The sequence below is a fragment of the Canis aureus genome, chromosome 4 (genome assembly GCF_053574225.1).
Source record: "Canis aureus isolate CA01 chromosome 4, VMU_Caureus_v.1.0, whole genome shotgun sequence".
Classification (NCBI taxonomy): domain Eukaryota; kingdom Metazoa; phylum Chordata; class Mammalia; order Carnivora; family Canidae; genus Canis; species Canis aureus.
Window position 1 is genome coordinate 52,224,064 of NC_135614.1, and position 18,545 is coordinate 52,242,608.

Genomic DNA, 18,545 nt, shown 5'->3' on the forward strand with positions numbered 1-18,545 from the left:
TCCAGTTCCCTCATTTTAGTAACTTACAACCCCATCCACCTAGGTGCTTAGCTCAGAAATGTTGGGAGCATTCCCTCTACCACAGTGCTGACAAGGAGGGTTCAACTTAATCCTAAATTAGCGGGACCCTGGCTTGGCAGATGGAGCCTCCTACCACAACTACCATCTGTTGAATTTTTTGCTCTGTGGCCCAGCTCCTAAATTTTGCTGATATGCTTTAACCTTTAAAATATATGTGACTCTGACATTCTACTTATGAACATCTCTCTATCTGCACAAACATAGAAATAAAATGTTTTCCTTAGCCAAATTTTTAAATACCGTTGAAACTTGAAGGAAAATGGGCCATGGCCTTGGGCACCCAGAACACATTGATAAAGTTGATCCATTTGGTTGTGTGTTTCCAATTACTCAACCACAGCTTGCCGCCTGGCAGATATGGGTAACAGATGAAAAGGCACTTTCTATGTCAGCATTAATGTCTCCCTGAAAGCAAGTCAGTAACGATTTGTAAGATGAGGCCTACATCAAAGAGAATGCCACCATATCATCAGGCTAAAAACTCTTTCAGGGTAAGCAAGGCTTTATGTATTTAAATTGAAGGATGTGTTTGGATGTGTTTTTGGCAGGCTGCTCATTATGAATTCTTAGTGTTGAAAGCAGTTATGACTTTTCACTCTGGCAGTGGTGAACTCAAAAATATACTTTTTATTTACGTATTAAATATATTAAAATAAATTTATTATATATGTATTAAAATATATAATTATATATATTATATATATAAAATATAAAATTAGGTACTTATACCTAAGATACAGGTATACTTGTTAATTATCTTTGTCTTGAATTTAATTGCTCTATTTTCAAAGCTATCTCTTATTTATAGGGACTTAGGTTTAATCACAAATACTGCAGCAGAGTATAGTACTGCAGTTAATTTTGCCAGGTCTTGGGACGCTTGGGTGGCTCAGTGGTTGAGGGTCTGCCTTTGGCTCAGGGTGTGATCCCAGGGCCCCAGGATCGAGTCCCACACTGGGCTCCCTGCGAGGAGTATGCTTCTCCCTCTGCCCCTCTCTCTCTCTCTCATGAATAAATAAATAAATAAAATCTTTTAAAAAAATAATTTTGCCAGGTCTTTCTTAGGTTTTACCATACTTAGGATAAAGACTTGTGGTGATACTAGCTTTTGCTTACTGAGCCCTAACAATGCGTCGGGTCTTATAGTAAGTGCATCCTATTCATCATCTAATCTAATTTCTTCCTATCCAGGTTTGATTTCATGGTCGACAGTATAATCACTCCCTTCCATAAATGGCCTTAATGTCCATATCTTCTCTTCCTATTACTCTTCCTCAGCAAAACTTTACCTGGCCACGCCCAAACCTCTTCTTTCTCCATCCACTTATTCCCAACTGAACGTTGAAGAGACAAAACTGTGACAATCGGTCTCACATTATTATTTTCTTTTTCATTTGGTCTCACTTTAAATTCATGTGTTCAAATCTCAAATAGCACAAAATGCAGCCCAGCACTTCTATGAGCTTCCCTCCCAGACCCTCAGCATTCTCAGTGAAAAGTTCCTGAGGTGGGAAACAACACAGTTGGTTCAAGGAGCCAAGTGATGGGAGGGAGAGGGGTGGGGGGTGATAGAGAGGTTACAGGGGCCCAGATCGTGTAGGCTCTTGTAAGACCTTGGGTTTTTTGTTTGCTTTTGTTTTTGTTCTCTTGTAGGACCTTGTAAAGACTTGGCTTTTATGTTGAGTGAGCTGGAGGACCACTGGAGGGTTTCAAGCAGAGGAGCAGCAAAGTCCGACTTAGATTTTAACAGCATCCCTCCAGTTACTGTTTTGAGAACAGACCATAAGGAGCAAGGACAAAATCAGAGAGATGGAAGATGATTGCAAAAACCCAAGCAAGAGATGATCGTGGCTTGGCTGCAGGTGGTTGCAGGGAAGGAGGTCAGAAGTGACCTGATTTGTTTGATGCTGTCTTTAAAGGTAGAACCAACAGGATTTGCTGATGATATGAATATAGGTTGTGGTAGAAAGTGAAAGGTTTGGCCTGAGCAACTGTAAAGACTAGAATTGCCCTTTTCTGAGGTGGCAGAGGCAGTGTGGGAGGAACAGGTTCAGAGGGTGAGGGGGTGGGAAGGGAAGACTTTGTTCCGGATACATCAAATTGGAGATGTCTATTAGACATCTCTATTAGTTCCATAGGACTGCTATAACAAATTACCACAAACTTGGTGACTTAAAAGAACAGAAATTGGCTCTCTCACAGTTCTGGAGGTCAGAAGTCTGAATATAAGTGTCAGCAAAGCCATGCTCCCTCTGAAATCTCTGGGAGGATCTGCTCTCTGTCTTTTCTAGCTTCTGGTGGCTGGTGGCATTCTTTGCCTTAAGGCCATATTGCCTGTCTCCCATAGAGGCAGAAGAGAACCAATGGACTATGATGCTGGAAGCCAAGTGTCTTAGTCCATTCAGACTACTGTGACCAGGTATCATACGTCAGGTATGTCATAACATAAACAACAGAAATTTTTATCTCATGGTTCTGGAATCTGGAAACCCAAAGATTGAGGTGCCAGCAGATTCAGTGTCTGGTGAGAGCCCACTTCTTGGTTCATAGCCATCTTCCTGCTATGTCCTCACAGAGTAGAAGGGGCAAGGAGCTATTTGGGGTCTCTGTCATAGGGTACTAATCTCAAGTTCATGAGGGCTCCACACTCATGACCTAATCACTTCCCAAAGGCCCCACCTCCAAATACCATCACACTGGGGATTAGGTTTCAACATATGAACTTGAGGGGGGGGATACATTCAGTCTGTAGCACCAAGTGAAGACGCTATTACAAAAAGGAAGACTTGATCAACCATGTCAGATGATGCAACAGGAAAAGTAGGATGAGGACCAAGTGTTGACCATTGGTTTTAGCAAGATGGAGCTCAGGGGAAATTTCAGAAAGAGTCATTTGGGAGGAGGAGCCATTAGAGGCAAAACATGGTTGAAAAAGATTCAAGAGACAACAGGAGGCTGCACCTTTGCTGAATTTCTTGATTAGTTCTAGTAGCTTTCTTGTGGAGTCTTTGGGATTTCCTCTACATAGGAAAAGATTTGCAAACAGTGTTGTGATGGTTGCATAACAGTGTGGATATGATTAATGCCATTGGATCATACACACTAATATATTTATACACTTAAAATATTTAAAAGGGCATATTCTGTGTTACCTATATTTTATCACAATAAAATGTTAAAAAATAAAAGTGATGCTAGGTAAAAAATTACAAGCAGTGACTATTTTGAGAAGTTTTGTTGAGAAAGATTTTGTTGAAAACCAAGAGAGGTAGCAAAGAGAGAGACTTGAAATTTTTTTCCCTAAGATGGAAGAAGTTATAGCATGTTTCTATACTGATGGGGGTGTCCTGGCAGCGAGACAGCTTGTCTATAACAACAGGAGAGAAAGCAACAGATAGGCTAGGAGGAAAACTTGTGCAAGTTCTCTTCTGATGACTCCTGTTTTCCCAGTGAGGTTAGGAGGCCAGGTCAGCATAGCGGTCAAGAGTGAGGATGGGGACAAGGTGTTAGAGGTTGGGAAAAGGTGGGAAATGATGGCCATGGTCCTCACAAGGGTCTTCAGACCAGCAGAGTAGCCTCATCTGGGCACTGTTAGAAATGCAAATGATCCAGCCCACCCCTTCTTATCAGGGATTCAGAACCCCAGGGAATGGGGCCAGTCATCTGTGTTTAACAAGCCCTCCTGGTGCATCTGAAGCCTGGTCTGTCTGGTCTGGTCTGAGACGGCCTGGCCTACTGAAAGGTGGTGATTGCTGTGCATTAGCGGCCCTGTGAAGCGCACAGACCTGAGAGGCCAGTGAAGTAGTTTTGAGTGTGGAGTCTCAAGCTGAACTGCCGGGGTTCCATGATAATTCTTCCACTTGGTTGTGTGATCCTGGGCCAGTCCCTTGATCTTTCTCTGCCACAGTTTCCTCAACTTGAAAATGCAGATGATAATCATTCCCACGAGGATTAAATGACTTATTCTATGGAAACCACTTATACTGGTACCTTTCCATAGAGAGCAGAAAGAATATAGCTTTTATTATCAATTTAAAGTGAGGGTTTCATGAGCTGCCTGGGTGGCTCAGTCAGTTAAAGCATCCAACCCTTGACTTGGGCCCAGGTCATGATCTCAGGGTTGTGAGATCGAGCACCAAGTTGCACTCGGCAGAAGTAGGAAGTCTGCTTGAGATTCTTTCCCTTTGCTCCTCCCTCTGCTCTCTCTCTCTTTCTCTCTCTCAATAAATCTTTAAAGTGAGGTCTTCAGCATGGTTCTTTGTTTTTTATTGCAACATCTAGTTGCCCAGGGGCCGAGTAGATGACAGTTGCATTCTCTGCAAGACTGGAATTTTGCCAGGGGGAAGTCATGAAGTGAGAAAGAGCAGCAGAGTTGAGTGTCTGAACAACAAATAGGCTTAATGATAAGCTGTGGAGTCTGCTGTGTGCAGAAACAAGCATGGGCCTGATAGTGGGTGTGTGGGACAATGAAAAGGTCAATGGATGGAGGGCCCACTGAGATAGAATGGTTGTTGGAGTTGAGGAGCCAGAGGGGAGAGCTGGAAAGATAGGTGGGCAGTTACAGTGTATGATGCCTGAAATGGATGGTTTATGGTTATTAGAAATAACAAAGTCAGGGTCTGGGCTGAGTGTAGAAGATGGGATCATTGGAGAAGATCTCAGGAACTGAGAGTCTTGGGTCTTGGATAATAACCCACAATAATTAAATCAGCAAGAATTATGATAAGGCAGTGGTCAGAATAGTGAGACAGTGAGGCATGGCCTCACGTCCTCAAGAAATGAGGGGAAATGCCCTTGGGCCACAGGACATTGGGACAAGATGGTTTAGTCCAATGATGTGAATTTCTAAGCAGTAGGGGTTTACGGAGGAAGGAATCAGAATGATTCACCTACCCTTTGGTATAAGGGGATTGGAATAGAAAACAAATCCAATCTAAGGAGAAGAAAAATCCAATGTAAGGGAGCTACAGTGGAAGAACATTCTCAGAAAGGAGCCAGGTTTTAGGTAAAGGGTAAACAAGAATACTCAAAGAAATTGATGGGATTAGCTCACTTTCTGTGCCAAACACTCAGCTGGGCACTGAGACAGTGAAAAAAAAAGTGTAAAATATCATGTCCTCACAGACTTTATGTCCCACCTGGGGAGACAGAGTAAACAAGGTTGAAAAAGTCAAATATATAGTCTATCAGTAGTAAATATTAGGAGAAAAAAAAAAAAAAAGCAGTGGAGAGAGATTAAAGTGTCAGTAACTGGGAATTGAAACTATAATAGATGGCCAAGAAAGGCTCCCTGAGAAGGTGAATTGAGTAATGACTTGAAGGATATGGAAAGCTGACCAGATATCTGGGAACAAGAAGAACAGCAAGTGCAAAGGCCCTGAGGTGGGGGTATACCCAGAATGTCTGAGGAAAATGAGGAGGCCCCGTGTGGTAGTAGCAGATGGAGGGAGGGGGAGCATCATGCAGAGGAGACAAGATCAAAGGGGGAAACAGAGAGGTGGGCAAATCATGTAGAGCCTATGAGTATAGGTAGAATTTGGCCTCTACTCTGAGTGAGATGGGGAGCCACTGAAGGTTTTGAGCAAAGGAGAGCTGTGAATTGCCTTTTGATGAGAAGATTCTGGCTGCTGTGTGGATGCAAAGTGGTGGAGCAAGGGCTGATGTAAGGAGACTAGTTGGGAAACTTTCGCCAAAATCCAGCCAAGAGTTAGTGGTGGCTTGAACCAGGGGCAGTGACTGGGCCATGGTCTCAAGAGCCCACACAGGTCTCTGCATCCTTACAAGAGAGAGCAGTTAGGGTGTGGGGACACAGGATCAGTAAGAGGGGACAGAGGTGTGTTGTGGAAGTTCCTGTGATTTCCTCTGGTTCTCAGTGAATAAGAAAGCAAATTGCATGTAAGGTGGGGGAGGAAGTATCATGCCTTTGCAGGAAGAAGACAAAGTATAGTCATCGAGGGAGTGGGAGAGAAGATGGACTCAAGCCTTGGCTCTTAAACTTGAGCACCCACAGCAGACTCACCTGGAGGGCTGCTGATGCAGACCGCTGCCCTACTCCGCTGCCCCAGAGTTTCTGATCCAGTAGGTCTGGGGCGGGGCCTGAGAATTGCATTTCTGACAAGCTCCCAAGTAATGCTGATGCTGTCATCCAGGAACCACCCTTGAGAACCACCCGACAAGCCCAGTACATGCAGGTGGATTTAACTGGGGTTGAAAATTAGCCAAATGGAGGCTACAAATCATGAGAAAGGCAATTGTGTTAAAGATAGATGCAATGGAGTGGTCTGACCGATTGAGTTTGGAACTGAATGTGGACAAGGTGAGAAGAGAGGACATGAGACCGTGGAGAGGTGGCAGGATCCAGGACTTCGAGGATCCCTGGAGGCTGAGTCCTAGAGGGAGTGAACTAGAAGTTGAGGTTATTGGTAGGGTAGGACTCTAGCAAGGGGTGGCCAAGGTAGGGTGGAAGACAGGGTGATCGGAGGACAGAAGATCATAGAATGAGAGTCTTGGAGCAGACATCTGTCTTCTTGGGTGTTGAAAACACCAAGACTTCAAACAGGACCTGGTTAGGAAAGTGACAGTGAGCCAGGAGCTAAGATCCTCAAGCAACAAGGCAGAGACCTGGTGGCAGGTGATGACTGCAAGAAGGAGAGGTGGGGAGAGCTGTACTCTGATGACAGGAGGCTTAAAGCCAGAGGGTTTCATGAATGATGATGGAAAAAGGTCTGGGCAGTGACAAGGGGGAGCAAGGAGGAGCCCCCCACTGCAGGTCCATGGGGCAGAGGCAGGAATGGCAGTGCCATCACTAGAGAGAGCAGCTGGGGAAACTGAGCTCCTGGCAGAGCCAAAGTGTGTCCGTGGTTCTCGAGGTGCAAATTAGAAACAGCTGGCGACTTGGGAGACCAGAGCAGCACCTGGACCCTCTGAGATTTTAATTTATTTAGTCTGGTGAGGTGCCTGGAGTTTGATGTGTTTTCAAGCCCCGGAAGTGATTTTTTTTTAAGATTTTATTTTTTTATTCATATGAGAGAGAGAGGTAGAGACACAGGCAGAGGGAGAAGCAGGCTCCATGCAGGGAGCGCAACATGGGATTCGATCCCAGGTCCCCAGGATCACCCCCTGGGCCGAGGGCGGCGCTAAACCGCTGAGCCACCCGGGCTGCCCGTTGCCCAGAAGTGATTTGAATGTACAGCACAGAAATGACAGCAAGAAGGTGAAGGGGACACTGAGGAGTCTGAGGATGTGTGGGGATCTTGCCCATGACTGGGCAAGGGCCCTGCAGGAGATGGAGAGAGGATTGGGGAGGAGCTGGCATGAGGATCTGAGTCTGGGAAGGGAGGGGACGCCCAGGCTGAAGAGGGCTTAAGTCCTGATGTGGTCCAAGGCAGATCACGATGGTGATGAGGCCGTGAATGTTGGGGAGAGGAGGGATGGAGTCTTGCCTGGAGCACAGAGAGGTCAGTGGCCCCCTCTTCACCAGCAGTGGGGGTCTGGAGGCTGGAGGGACAGGCAGTCCTAACAGAACACCTGAAGCTCTGGGGGCCTGCTGCACTCCAAGCTTCCTCCTCGCCACATCCAATGCCTCAGTGGGCTCCTGTGCATCAGTTAGAGCCTAGCCTGTGGAGCCAGATGGTCTTGGTTCAAATCTTTGGTCTAGGTGACCTTAGACAAGTCACAGTCTTCCTGTGCCTCAGTCTCCCTATCTGTAAAATGGGGCTAAGAATAGTACCCATCTACCCGGGATTTTGTGAACACTGAATTAATTTGTAGAGGGTTGCTAGAAGAGTGTCTGGCAAACAGTAGGCACTATTTGTGTTTGCCATTGTTCTTTGTAAAATGTATCCCAAATTTACTAGTCCAAGCCACCGTCAGCACCCACCATCATGGTTGGGAGTCCTGTTTTCAATCCCTCCCCCCCGACCCCCTCTCTCACAAAACGGCAGATCAATCTGTGTCACTCCTTTGCTTAAAATCTTCCTATGACCTCTCATCCATGGCATTTAGAATAATGTTCCTGGATTATGAGGTCCCTTACCATCTGGCCTCCTCTCCACCTCATTTCCTCACCCACTAAATTCCTAGTTCACTCACCTTCTTCTTTAACAGGCCAAGCACACTTCTGCGTCGGGCTTCTGTACCAGCTGTTCCTTCCATCCCAGATTATTCTTTCTCCTAGACCACGCATGGCTGGATTCTTCTTGTCCTTCAGGTCTCAGCTGAGGCCTTCCATGACCCCAACGTCATGTGGCCTCTGATGACTTCTTTTGTACTGCATGATACTCACTACCTTCTTGTATTTTTTCTTTCTTCTTTTTTTAAAACGTCTGTTCTACTTTGAATTTCCCTGAAAGCCGGGAGTGTGCAACAGGAAAGTGCAAAGTCAGCGTGAGAATGTTAGCCTGACTACTGAGGGGAGGGGTGGGTTCCCACCAGGACTGTGGGAAGCATATGGAATACCTCAGAGTTGTTCTGCTGAAAGGTGGGAGGCTGAAGCCTCCATTAACAGGCTCTCATCCCCATTGGTGGAGGGCTGCCTTTGGAGCATGAACTCCCTGACTGCCAGGTTCTGGAACCTGGCTGCTTTGGGGGCCTGGCAGCCAGGGGCCAGTCAGCACTTCCCAACACAGCTGTGGCTAAACTCAGAGGTGGGCTGCACCACAGGCCCCGAGGTCTGCTGCCTGACCCATTTTCCCCTCTAGACTGTAAGTTCTTGGTGAGTGGAGACTGTCCTTTCTGTTCCCTCTTGCATCCCAAAAGCCCAGCACAGGGCCAGACAGAGAGTAGGTATTAGTAAATACTAGTTGAAGGAATTTAATTCATCCTTTCTCCATTCCAGGGGTAGTTACAGTCATTATCCTCATTTTTAATTTTTTTAAAGAGATTTTATTTATTTATTTATTTATTTATTTATTTATTTATTTATTTATTTATTTGAGAAAGAGAGCACACACACACACACACACACACACACACACACACACGAGCAGGTGGAGGGAGAGAGGGAGAGGGACAAGCAGACTCCCTGCTGAGCAGAGAGCCATACATGGCTCCATCCTGAGATCCAGAGATCATGACTTGAGCTGAAGTCAGATGCTTAACCCACTGAGTGACCAAGGCGCCCGTAAATTTAAAGTAACCTCTATGCCCAACTTGGGGCTTGAGCTCACAACCCTCACAACCCTGACATCAAGAGTCACATGCCCTACAGACTGAGCCAGCCGACTGCCTGTGGTCTGCACTTGTAGGTGAGGAAAGTCAAACTCAGTCTTGCTTATTGGGGTCACCCAGCTCACTGGGGGTACAGCTGGAATATCAACCCTGGGCACATCGGACTTTGGCCCCTAAGCTTTGAACTGCAAGAACTTACTTTATCAGTAGCCTAGTTACTGAGGAATACTCTTAGTCTTGATCATCAAATTTAGTGTTGGCAATGTAATGTTTTTAGGTACTTTTTTTTTTTTTTGAGATCTTATGTATTTATTTAAGAGACAGAGTGAGAGAAAGAGAGCACGAGTAGTTGGGGGGGCAGAGGGAGAAGCAGACTCCCTGCTCAGTGGGAGCCCAATACTGGATCATGACCTGAGCCAAAGGCAGATGCTTCACTGACTGAGCCACCCAGGCACCCTCTAGGTATGTTTTAGAGATTGCCTTGCTTATATGGCATAATGGTTTTCACACCGTGTAGGGTATGATTTAGAGGTTTAATAAGAATGAAAAATGCAATGGTTCAAAAGCCTTAGAGGGTAAGATAAATACTTGCAACTGCCCAGGTTTGATCTAAGGGTGAGTAGTGGATGTCCTGGCAGAAACTGGAGAGTGAGCCATTTAAAGGGAGCCTCAGGGCACCTGGGTGGCTCAGAGATTTAGCATCTGCCTTGTCTGCCTTCGGCTCAGGGCGTGATCCTGGGGTCCTGGGATCGAGTTCCGCATCAGGCTCCTCACGGAGAGCCTGCTTCTCCCTCTACCTCCATCTCTGCCCCTCTCTGTCTTTCATGAATAAATAAATAATTTTTTTTAAAAGGTAGCCTCTATAGTGGCCCACAGTTGGTGCCTTACAGTAGGGTTTAGCAAACCTTTTGTGTAAAAGACCTGATAGTAAATAGGCTTTGTGAGCTATGTCATCTCTGTGGCAGCTACTCACCTCTGCCATTGTGTAGCATAAAAATAGCCACAGAGAATACATACATGAGTGAGTGTGGCTGTGTTCCAATAAAACTTTATTATATAAACAAATGACAGGCCAGATTTGGCCTTTGGACTGTAGTTTGCTGATCCCTGCTCCATAGGACTGTAATCCAAATCTTTTGATTTTTCAAGAGAAATGGAGTTGGGATTTTTATTTTTAAGATTTTTTTTTTTGGGATCCCTGGGTGGCGCAGCGGTTTGGCGCCTGCCTTTGGCCCAGGGCGCGATCCTGGAGACCTGGGATCGAATCCCACGTCGGGCTCCCGGTGCATGGAGCCTGCTTCTCCCTCTGCCTGTGTCTCTGCCTCTCTTTCTCTCTCTGTGACTATCATAAATAAATAAATAAAAAATTAAAAAAAAAAGATTTTTTTTTTAATTCATGAGAGACACACACACAGAGATAGAGAGAGGCAGAGACACAGGCAGAGGGAGAAATAGGCTCCATGCAGGGAGCCCCATGTGGGACTCGATCCCGGGTCTCCAGGATCAGGCCCTGGACTGAAGGCGGCGCTAAACCGCTGAGCCACCCAGGCTGCCCTGGAGTTGGGATTTTATGTGAAATTTCCCAATTCTAAAAATACTATATGGGCTGCCAGTCTGCACTCACTAATTTAGTGGCTGTCATATATTGCCTGGGAAGTTTGTGTGCTTCTGTTCAGGAACTGAGACCTGATATCAATAATCATAATACACATACATGTGGCAGGTGAAAAATACTGTAGTTCAAGAGAGAAAATTTCCTCTGGACCAGGAAATAATTGTTAAAGTCTTTAAGGAGGAGCCGGTGTTTAACTGGAGTTTAAAAGGTAATATTTTTCTATGTAAAATTTATACTGTGGGAGCATTCCCAGCAAAGGCAATGGTATGAGCAAAAATATTTAGAGAACCACAAATATTCATTTGACAGAAAGCACCAGGTGATAAGGCTGGGAAGCAGAAAAGGAGATCAAGGACTACCAAGGAGATGGGGTCCAGCCCAGGGAAGGTTGATGTTAGCAGTACCCATTTAAGATGGGAGCCTGAGGGCACCTGGGTGGCTCAGTGGGTGGAGTGTTTGCCTTCGGCTCAGGTCATGATCTCGGGGTCCTGGGATCCAGCCCCATATTGGGCTCCCTGCTCAGCCGGGAGTCTGCTTTTCCCCCTCCCTCTGCACCTCCCCCCTACCCGTGCTCTCTCAAATAAATAAATAACATCTTTTAAAAAAGTTAAGATTGGAGACTGGAGGGATCAAAAATGGAAAACCAATTTAGACACTGCTCTAGGGCAGCCCTGGTGGCTCAGCAGTTTAGTGCCACCTTTGGCCTAGGGTGTGATCCTAGAGACCCAGGATTGAGTCCCACATCAGGCTCCCTGCATGGAGCCTGCTTCTCCCTCTGCCTGTGTCTCTGCCTCTCTCTCTCTCTCTCTCTCTCTCTCTCGAATAAATAAATAAAATCTTAAAAAAAAAAAAAAGACACTGCTATAGGCTGAACACTTGTATCCTCCCCCAAAATTCATGTGTTAAAGTCCCAATCCCAATGTGATGGTGTTTAGATGTGGGGCCTTTGGGAAGTAATTGAGTTTGAATGAGGTCATAGAAGTGGAGCCCCCATGATGAGATTGGTGCTCTTTTAAGGGGATGAAGAGATCAGAGCTCTCTCTCTCTCTGTACCATGTGAAGATATAGAAAGAAAATAGCTATCTAAAAACCGGGAAGAGAACTCTCAAGAACCCAACCATGATGGCACCCTAATCTCAAACTTCCAGCCTCCAGAGCTGTGAGAAATAAATATCCGTTGTCTGAGGCCCCTAGTCTATGATAATTTGTCACAGAAGCCCAAGACAGAGACTGCTGTAATAGGCAGTAAAGGTTTCTTGCAGTTCTGAGTTCAGAATCAAATTCTAGCTCTAAACCTACAATCATAGAATGCCAGAGCTGGGAGGGATCTCAGAGGTCTAACCGTAACAACCACCCCCCTACACACACGCACACACACACACACACACACACACACACACACACATCATTGAAGCTATGATCTGAAAGGAGATGTCACTTGCCTATGGTCATGCTAGGGCAGAGGCTGGCCTGCAATTGGATTCCCAGGTGCCTTTGAACACGTATACCAACGTGTTCTGGAAGCCTATCTCTCAGGAAGGAAAAAGAGGTTTGACTATACATGTCCTGTAAGTTATAAAAACCCAACATAAAATATAAAGAAAGCAGGAAAAACATTTGCAATAAATCCGACAGACTAATCCTTGTTAGCTTTAGTATATAGCAAAACTTGAATATGCCAACAGAAAGAGAGATAAAGAACAGTTTGCAGAAAAAATACAAATGACAGATAATCACGTTTTTAAATTCCAGTCTCACTGGAAAGCGAAGAAATGTGAACTAAAACAATATATTCAATTTCATAATCAATTTGAAGGAAAATCTAATATATATTTCTTTCCTTGTTTTGTTTGGTTAATGGTGACTTTGTTTTGGTGAGGGGTCATGGAAGCCGTCACTTTCTAACACTGTATTGACAGGAATGTGTTTTGATAGAATCTTCCTGGAAGTTAATTTATAACGTACTTCAGAAGCCATAAAACTGTCTATACCCTTTATCACAGCAATTTCACTTCAAGGAGTATATCCTCAAGATATAACTAGAGAAGCATAAAGAAAGTATGTTTTTAGGATTTTTAACTCAGTGCTGTTCATAACACATGAACACACAGAGAAAAACCGGAAGCGATGTCAGAGTTACCAATAGCTCTTGTTCAGAGTTTAAAATATCCAACAATAAAAGACTGGTTAAATAAATAATGATTTATCCAGATGATAGCATATTATACAGCCATTACAAATATTTTTGAAAGATATTTTTAAGGTATCTCATGAAAAATGCTCATAAGACGATTTGGGGCTTAGAAAGAGCAGGACACACACTATGTATACATGTGATTACAACTTAATAACAAAATAGTAATTTTGGCTCACACTTGTTCAGTGCCCTGTACACACCAGACATTGTATGTACCACTTGATCTTCATATAGCTCTACAAAGGAGGTGCTGTCATTATTCTCATTTTGCTGATGAGGAACCTGGTGTTGAGTCACTGGCTGAGAGCAACAACTAAAAAGAAGTAAGGCCAAGTATAAGGCCAACAGCAGAACTTTTGTGGTGCTGGGATTGAGGTCCTTGTATCAATAAACAAACACTTCAGACTTTAGGTGCTCAGGTTGAAAATCTTGAAGGCCTTCCTGGTTCCCCTCTTTCACACCCCACATCTGGTCTAATAGGCAGGGCCTCCTATTAGCCTTCACTTCGAAATATGTTCCGAACCTGGCCTCTTCTCACCTCCTCCACCACGGCCACCTGGAGTCTCTGATCTGGTTTTCCTTGCCCTCCCAGGCTATGTGCACCCTCCCGCCCCCCCCCCAAGTATATCAACCATGTGATATCACACTGCTGCCTGGTGCTGGGAGGAGGCTGGGGTTGTTGAGGGCCTAAGTAATATTTTAATCATGCTTAGGAGGAGAGTGAAACTTGTGTAATCAAAAAATTTTTAAATAGAAGATGGCCCAGCCTCCCCTCCCCTCCTACCCTCTGGCCTCAGGATCTCCAGGTGAGTGGCTGCTAACCTCATTCTTGGCCCTTCCCCCTGAGCTCTCTGCCCACCTGGAAGCTTAGGAAGCACCTCACAGAAGGTGACCTCCTGGCGCCCTGCTGCTGGCAGCCAGGACCTTCCCATCTTGAAGGCCCCACCTGCAGGCCTCAACAAGCTCGCCTGGTTGCTTTTTACTGTCCCTGGTCTCAGTTTCCTTCCTGCTCATTGTCTGTCAGAGGAGGGGGGTCTGGCAGGCTCAGGGGCTTTGAAGTTAATGGCTGCTTTTATTTCCTCCTCCTGAAGTCTGGGTTGTTCTGAGGGTCTTGCTCCATTGTCCCCCACAGACTCCTAGTCAGTCTGGGGGGCTCCTTACCACACACTCATTCCTGAGTTCACAAACTAGGGCTGATGCCAGGTGTGGCCACATGGCTTTTTTTTTTTTTTTTTTTCCTTTTTTAAAGCCAATGTTGTAAAAATTAAGGGGCATCTCAATTTCTTCTTTCTCTTGAAAAATCTTACAGTCTGGCAATACTAGGCCCAGATACTAGAACTAGAACAATCAGAGGATATTGAAAGGGCTTCTTGGTTTGGATGTGCCACAGGCTCTGTCTTCACAGCAATCCCCCACTCTCTACTGCTTCCCTGCCTCACCCTGGCACCTCAGCCCCTGGCCCTCACAGAGAAAAATAATTCTCGATCCCTATCTCTCTTTCCAAGCATGTCAGGGGTGAGAGGTCAGGGGAGGTAGACCAGGAGAGCTGTGAGACTTTGCTTCTCCTCAGCAAGCTTCTCTCACTTAAGTGTCTTGATCTCGTTAAGCCTTGAGGTCTGTGTTCTTCACCGACCATCCCATTCCATCCCTTCCTTTGATAGGAGAAACTGAGGACCATGGGAAGAAGGCGGCTCACCACATCCCCACAGTTAGTTTACACAGAGCTTCAAGCTCTAAAGAGCAACATTCTAGGAAGTTTCTAGCATGTTTGCTGTTATTCTGAATGACAAACATTAGCAAGCAGTCTGTACTTTCCTTCGTGTTTCTTCTTTTCACAGCCACGACAGTTTTAAGGAAAGAGTAGTTCCTCCCTTTTGCTAATAGGAACAATAGGTTCAAAGAGCATAAATGTCCACAGTCACACAGCTTCCTGGGTCTCACATGAAAAACGGGGATTTACCAACCTGAAGTCTCAGGCCTCATTAGCTCTGCTATCTATATGTCCCTCATTTATATGCTAGCGCAGTAAACCTGTATTGACCACCTCTTTTTTTTTCTTTTTTAAAGATTTTATTTATTTATTCATGAGAGACAGAGAGAGAGAGAGGCAGAGACACAGGCAGAGGGAGAAGCAGGCTCCATGCAGGGAGCCCAACGTGGGACTCGATCCCAGGACTCCAGGATCACGCTCTGAACCAAAGGTAGACGCTTAACTGCTGAGCCACCCAGGCGTCCCAGTCCACCTCCTTTATTTGAGAGAAGGCACAAGCAGCAGTGGGGGGAGTGGTTGGGGTGGCAGAGAGGAAAGGGTAGAGGGAGGGGAAGGGGCTCACTGCCCGCTGAGCAAGGAGCCCTGGGCCTCAATCTCAGGACCCTGAGATCATGACCAGAGCCAAAGGCAAATGAGCCACCCAGGCACTCCAACCATCTCGTTTATTTTATTTATGTATTCATTCATTCATTCATTCATTCATTCATGAGAGACACAGAGAGAGGCAGACACACAGGGAGAGAGAGAAGCAGGCTCCCTGTGGGGAGCCTAATGGGGACTCGATCCCAGGACCCCAGGATCAAAACCTGAGCCAAAGGCAGACAGATGCTCAACCACTGAGCCACTGAGGTACTCCCCAATCACCTCCTTTAAATCAGGCACTGTGCTTGTTGTATTCAAGGAGCCTACACTATATGACGGTAAACAATAATGTTGGGGAGAAATAGGGAAAATTTTCCCTCAAATGTTGCCCATGGAGAGGGAGGGGTGAGTTCAGATTAAATGATAAGCATAGAATATGTTCGGGAGGAAATATAAATGAGTATTTTAGTCCATTTGGGGTGCTCTAACAAATACCACAGACTGGGTCACTTACAAATGATAGGAATTTATTTCTCACAAGTTCTGGAGGCTAGGAACACAGATCAAGATGGTACCAGTATGGTCATGTTCTGTTGAGAGTCTACTTCCTGATTCATAGCCAGCACCTTCTCACTGTGTCTTCACATGGTGGAAGAGGCTAGGGATCTCTCTGGGGTCTCTGATCCCATTCATGAGGGCTCCAGCCTCATGACCTAATCACCAAAGACCCCACCTCCTAATATCATCACTGTTGGGTGTAAGGGTTTCAATATACGAATTGGGGGGTACACAAATATTCAGACCATAGCAGTGGATTTCCTCTGGAGTAGACTTCAGAGGGGTCAGGGGTGGGAGCTAGGTCAACTACACAATTTGCAGTACCCCGTGTAAAATGAAAATAGGGGGCCCCTGCTCAGAAAGCAGGGAAATGTACTACTAAAGGCAGTAAAATATGAAGGTTTCTCCTTTCTCCTGCCATCTCTCAACTTGTCATAGATTTTCTTAGTTGCCAGTTAATGTTCTAAACAAAGAAAAATGTAAACTATTAGCATGAGTTTTACTATTCATCTTTATACGGGCAATGTCACTTTTCAATGCAAAAATAATAGTATTTAATTTATATGCAGATCCCTGAAATTATACAATTCATGTTTCATAGCTTATGTGCACTCATGTGTATTTAGTTCCTACAATAACAGTAGAAATGCTGCAGAAAGTTAACTTAACGGTTCCTAATTTCACTGCATTTGTTCTTGTTTGACTACAATCACAGTATTACACTTTTTTTCTAAGGTCTTATTTATTTATTCATGAGAGACACAGAGAGACAGAGAGAGGCAGAGACACAGGCAGAGGGAGAAGCAGGCTCCATGCAGGGAGCCCGACGTGGGACTTGATCCCGGGCTCCAGGATCACGCCCTGAGCCTCTCGCAGAAGGCCCTGAGCTTCACGGATTCGTTCCTTAAGGACATCTTCGAGCGCATCCGTCGAGGCCTCTCGCCTGGCCTGCTCCACCAAGCGCTCCACCATCACCCTCAGGGAGACCCAGACCGCTGTGCACCTGCTGCTGCCGGGGGTGCGGGGCCGGGGGGGGGGGGCGCGAGGGATTAGCAAACACACCGTGTCCCAGGCCTCCAAGGCCATCATCCGGTACACTGGATGCCAATGAACAGCTGCCTCAGGGCCCTCTGACCACCCCATAAACCAAAGGCTCTTTTCAGAGCTACCTCATTTGGTGGGAAAAGACCTGTAGCTCCCCACAGTGCCACGTACTCCCGCGTTTGGCCCTATGCCATTCTGCCCATCCTTAAAGCATGTTTACCATGTATTAAACATTACCAAATGTAAAAAAAAAAAAAAGAAAGAAAGAAAAAAAAATAAAAGAAAAGTGACTTCTCCAGAAGCAGAGAGAATACATTTTTGTTGTTTTAGGCCACCTTGTTTGTGTACTTTGTTACAGCAGCCCTAGGAAACTGGTATACTTTCTTTCTGTGTTCAGAGCAAGTTCTAGTTCAAGTGGAAAGCATGGCCTCTGGGGGTTGCCTCCAGGAACTCCCATGCCTCGTAGGTCCACTGGAATTCTGTGCTCTGGGACACAGAGAGCATCGTATGTGAAGGGCAGCAAGGAACAGCAGTCTCCTCGGGCTCGTGTGCATGCTCCACTGTCCACTCACGCTTCATTTACAAACAGGGCTTTGAAGGTAAAACTTAAGAATTTCCAGTGGTGATGGTAGAGCATTAAACCAAGCACAAGCCCTTCTGAGCACAGGCCTGTACGACCGCATAGGTCACACACATGTGAACTGGTCTCCAGTAGGAGAGGGATTCATTTCATTTTTTACTTTTTCATCTTCTCCCTTTCCTTTTTAGTTAAAAGCAGTGATATGGGCCAGCTTTACAAATGTCCTAGGTTTTGAGCTCTGTTTGCAAAATGCTGCCTTTTATTCTTCCTGCCTGGTTCTCAGGCCTAATCTGTAGAACTGTATCTCAAGAATTTCTAGTCAAAAAATCAAAAACAAACAAACAAACAAAAAAGAATTTCTAGTCAAGGAACATAAAGGATTTAGCCAATGTTCTTCTGACTATGTACAGCACACAGCTAGAACCAGTCTGAAGGTGTTGGCATGGTTTCTGGTAAAAGACCAGCGTGGTAAGTAAACACGGCTTATGTCTCTAGGTTTATGGTCCAGATGTCTTCCTTCTGTCCCTATAAACAGAGCCAGCCTTCATGAGTTAGGTCCTAAATGGAGCAAAGCACACCATTAAGTCCCAAAGGAAACACTACTCAAAGTATATGCTTATCTGCCCCTGAAAAGCTGAGTACTTCAAGAATTTATATCACTGACTCCCCTGCCACTGCAGGGTGGTCATGGCAGCAAAAGGCTGGAAACAACCTAAATGCCCAGGAGAAGATTGGTTACATATCTTATGATGGATCCATTCTCTGGGACATGGGATAACTGTGCAGCTCTGTGGCCACAGCCATGGAACCAAAAGGAAATAACAAGGTGTAGAAGGATGTGTACCATATGGTGTCATTTGTGTACAAGGAAAAAGGCAGAAATGCCTATGTTAATAAATGCACAGATCACTTGTGGAAAGAACCATAAGGCTCCAGTTTTCCTTGGGGA

General features: G+C 45.4%; 1 long non-coding RNA gene across 1 annotated transcript; it reads left to right on the forward strand.

Annotated features, from left to right (window-relative positions):
• The first annotated feature begins 434 nt into the window (after nt 1-434).
• On the forward strand, nt 435-18,493 carry LOC144311888 (uncharacterized). The gene is made up of 3 exons (XR_013377376.1): nt 435-572; nt 15,129-15,262; nt 16,708-18,493. It is a non-coding gene; the product is annotated as an uncharacterized LOC144311888 (long non-coding RNA).
• The last annotated feature ends 52 nt before the right edge of the window (nt 18,494-18,545 follow it).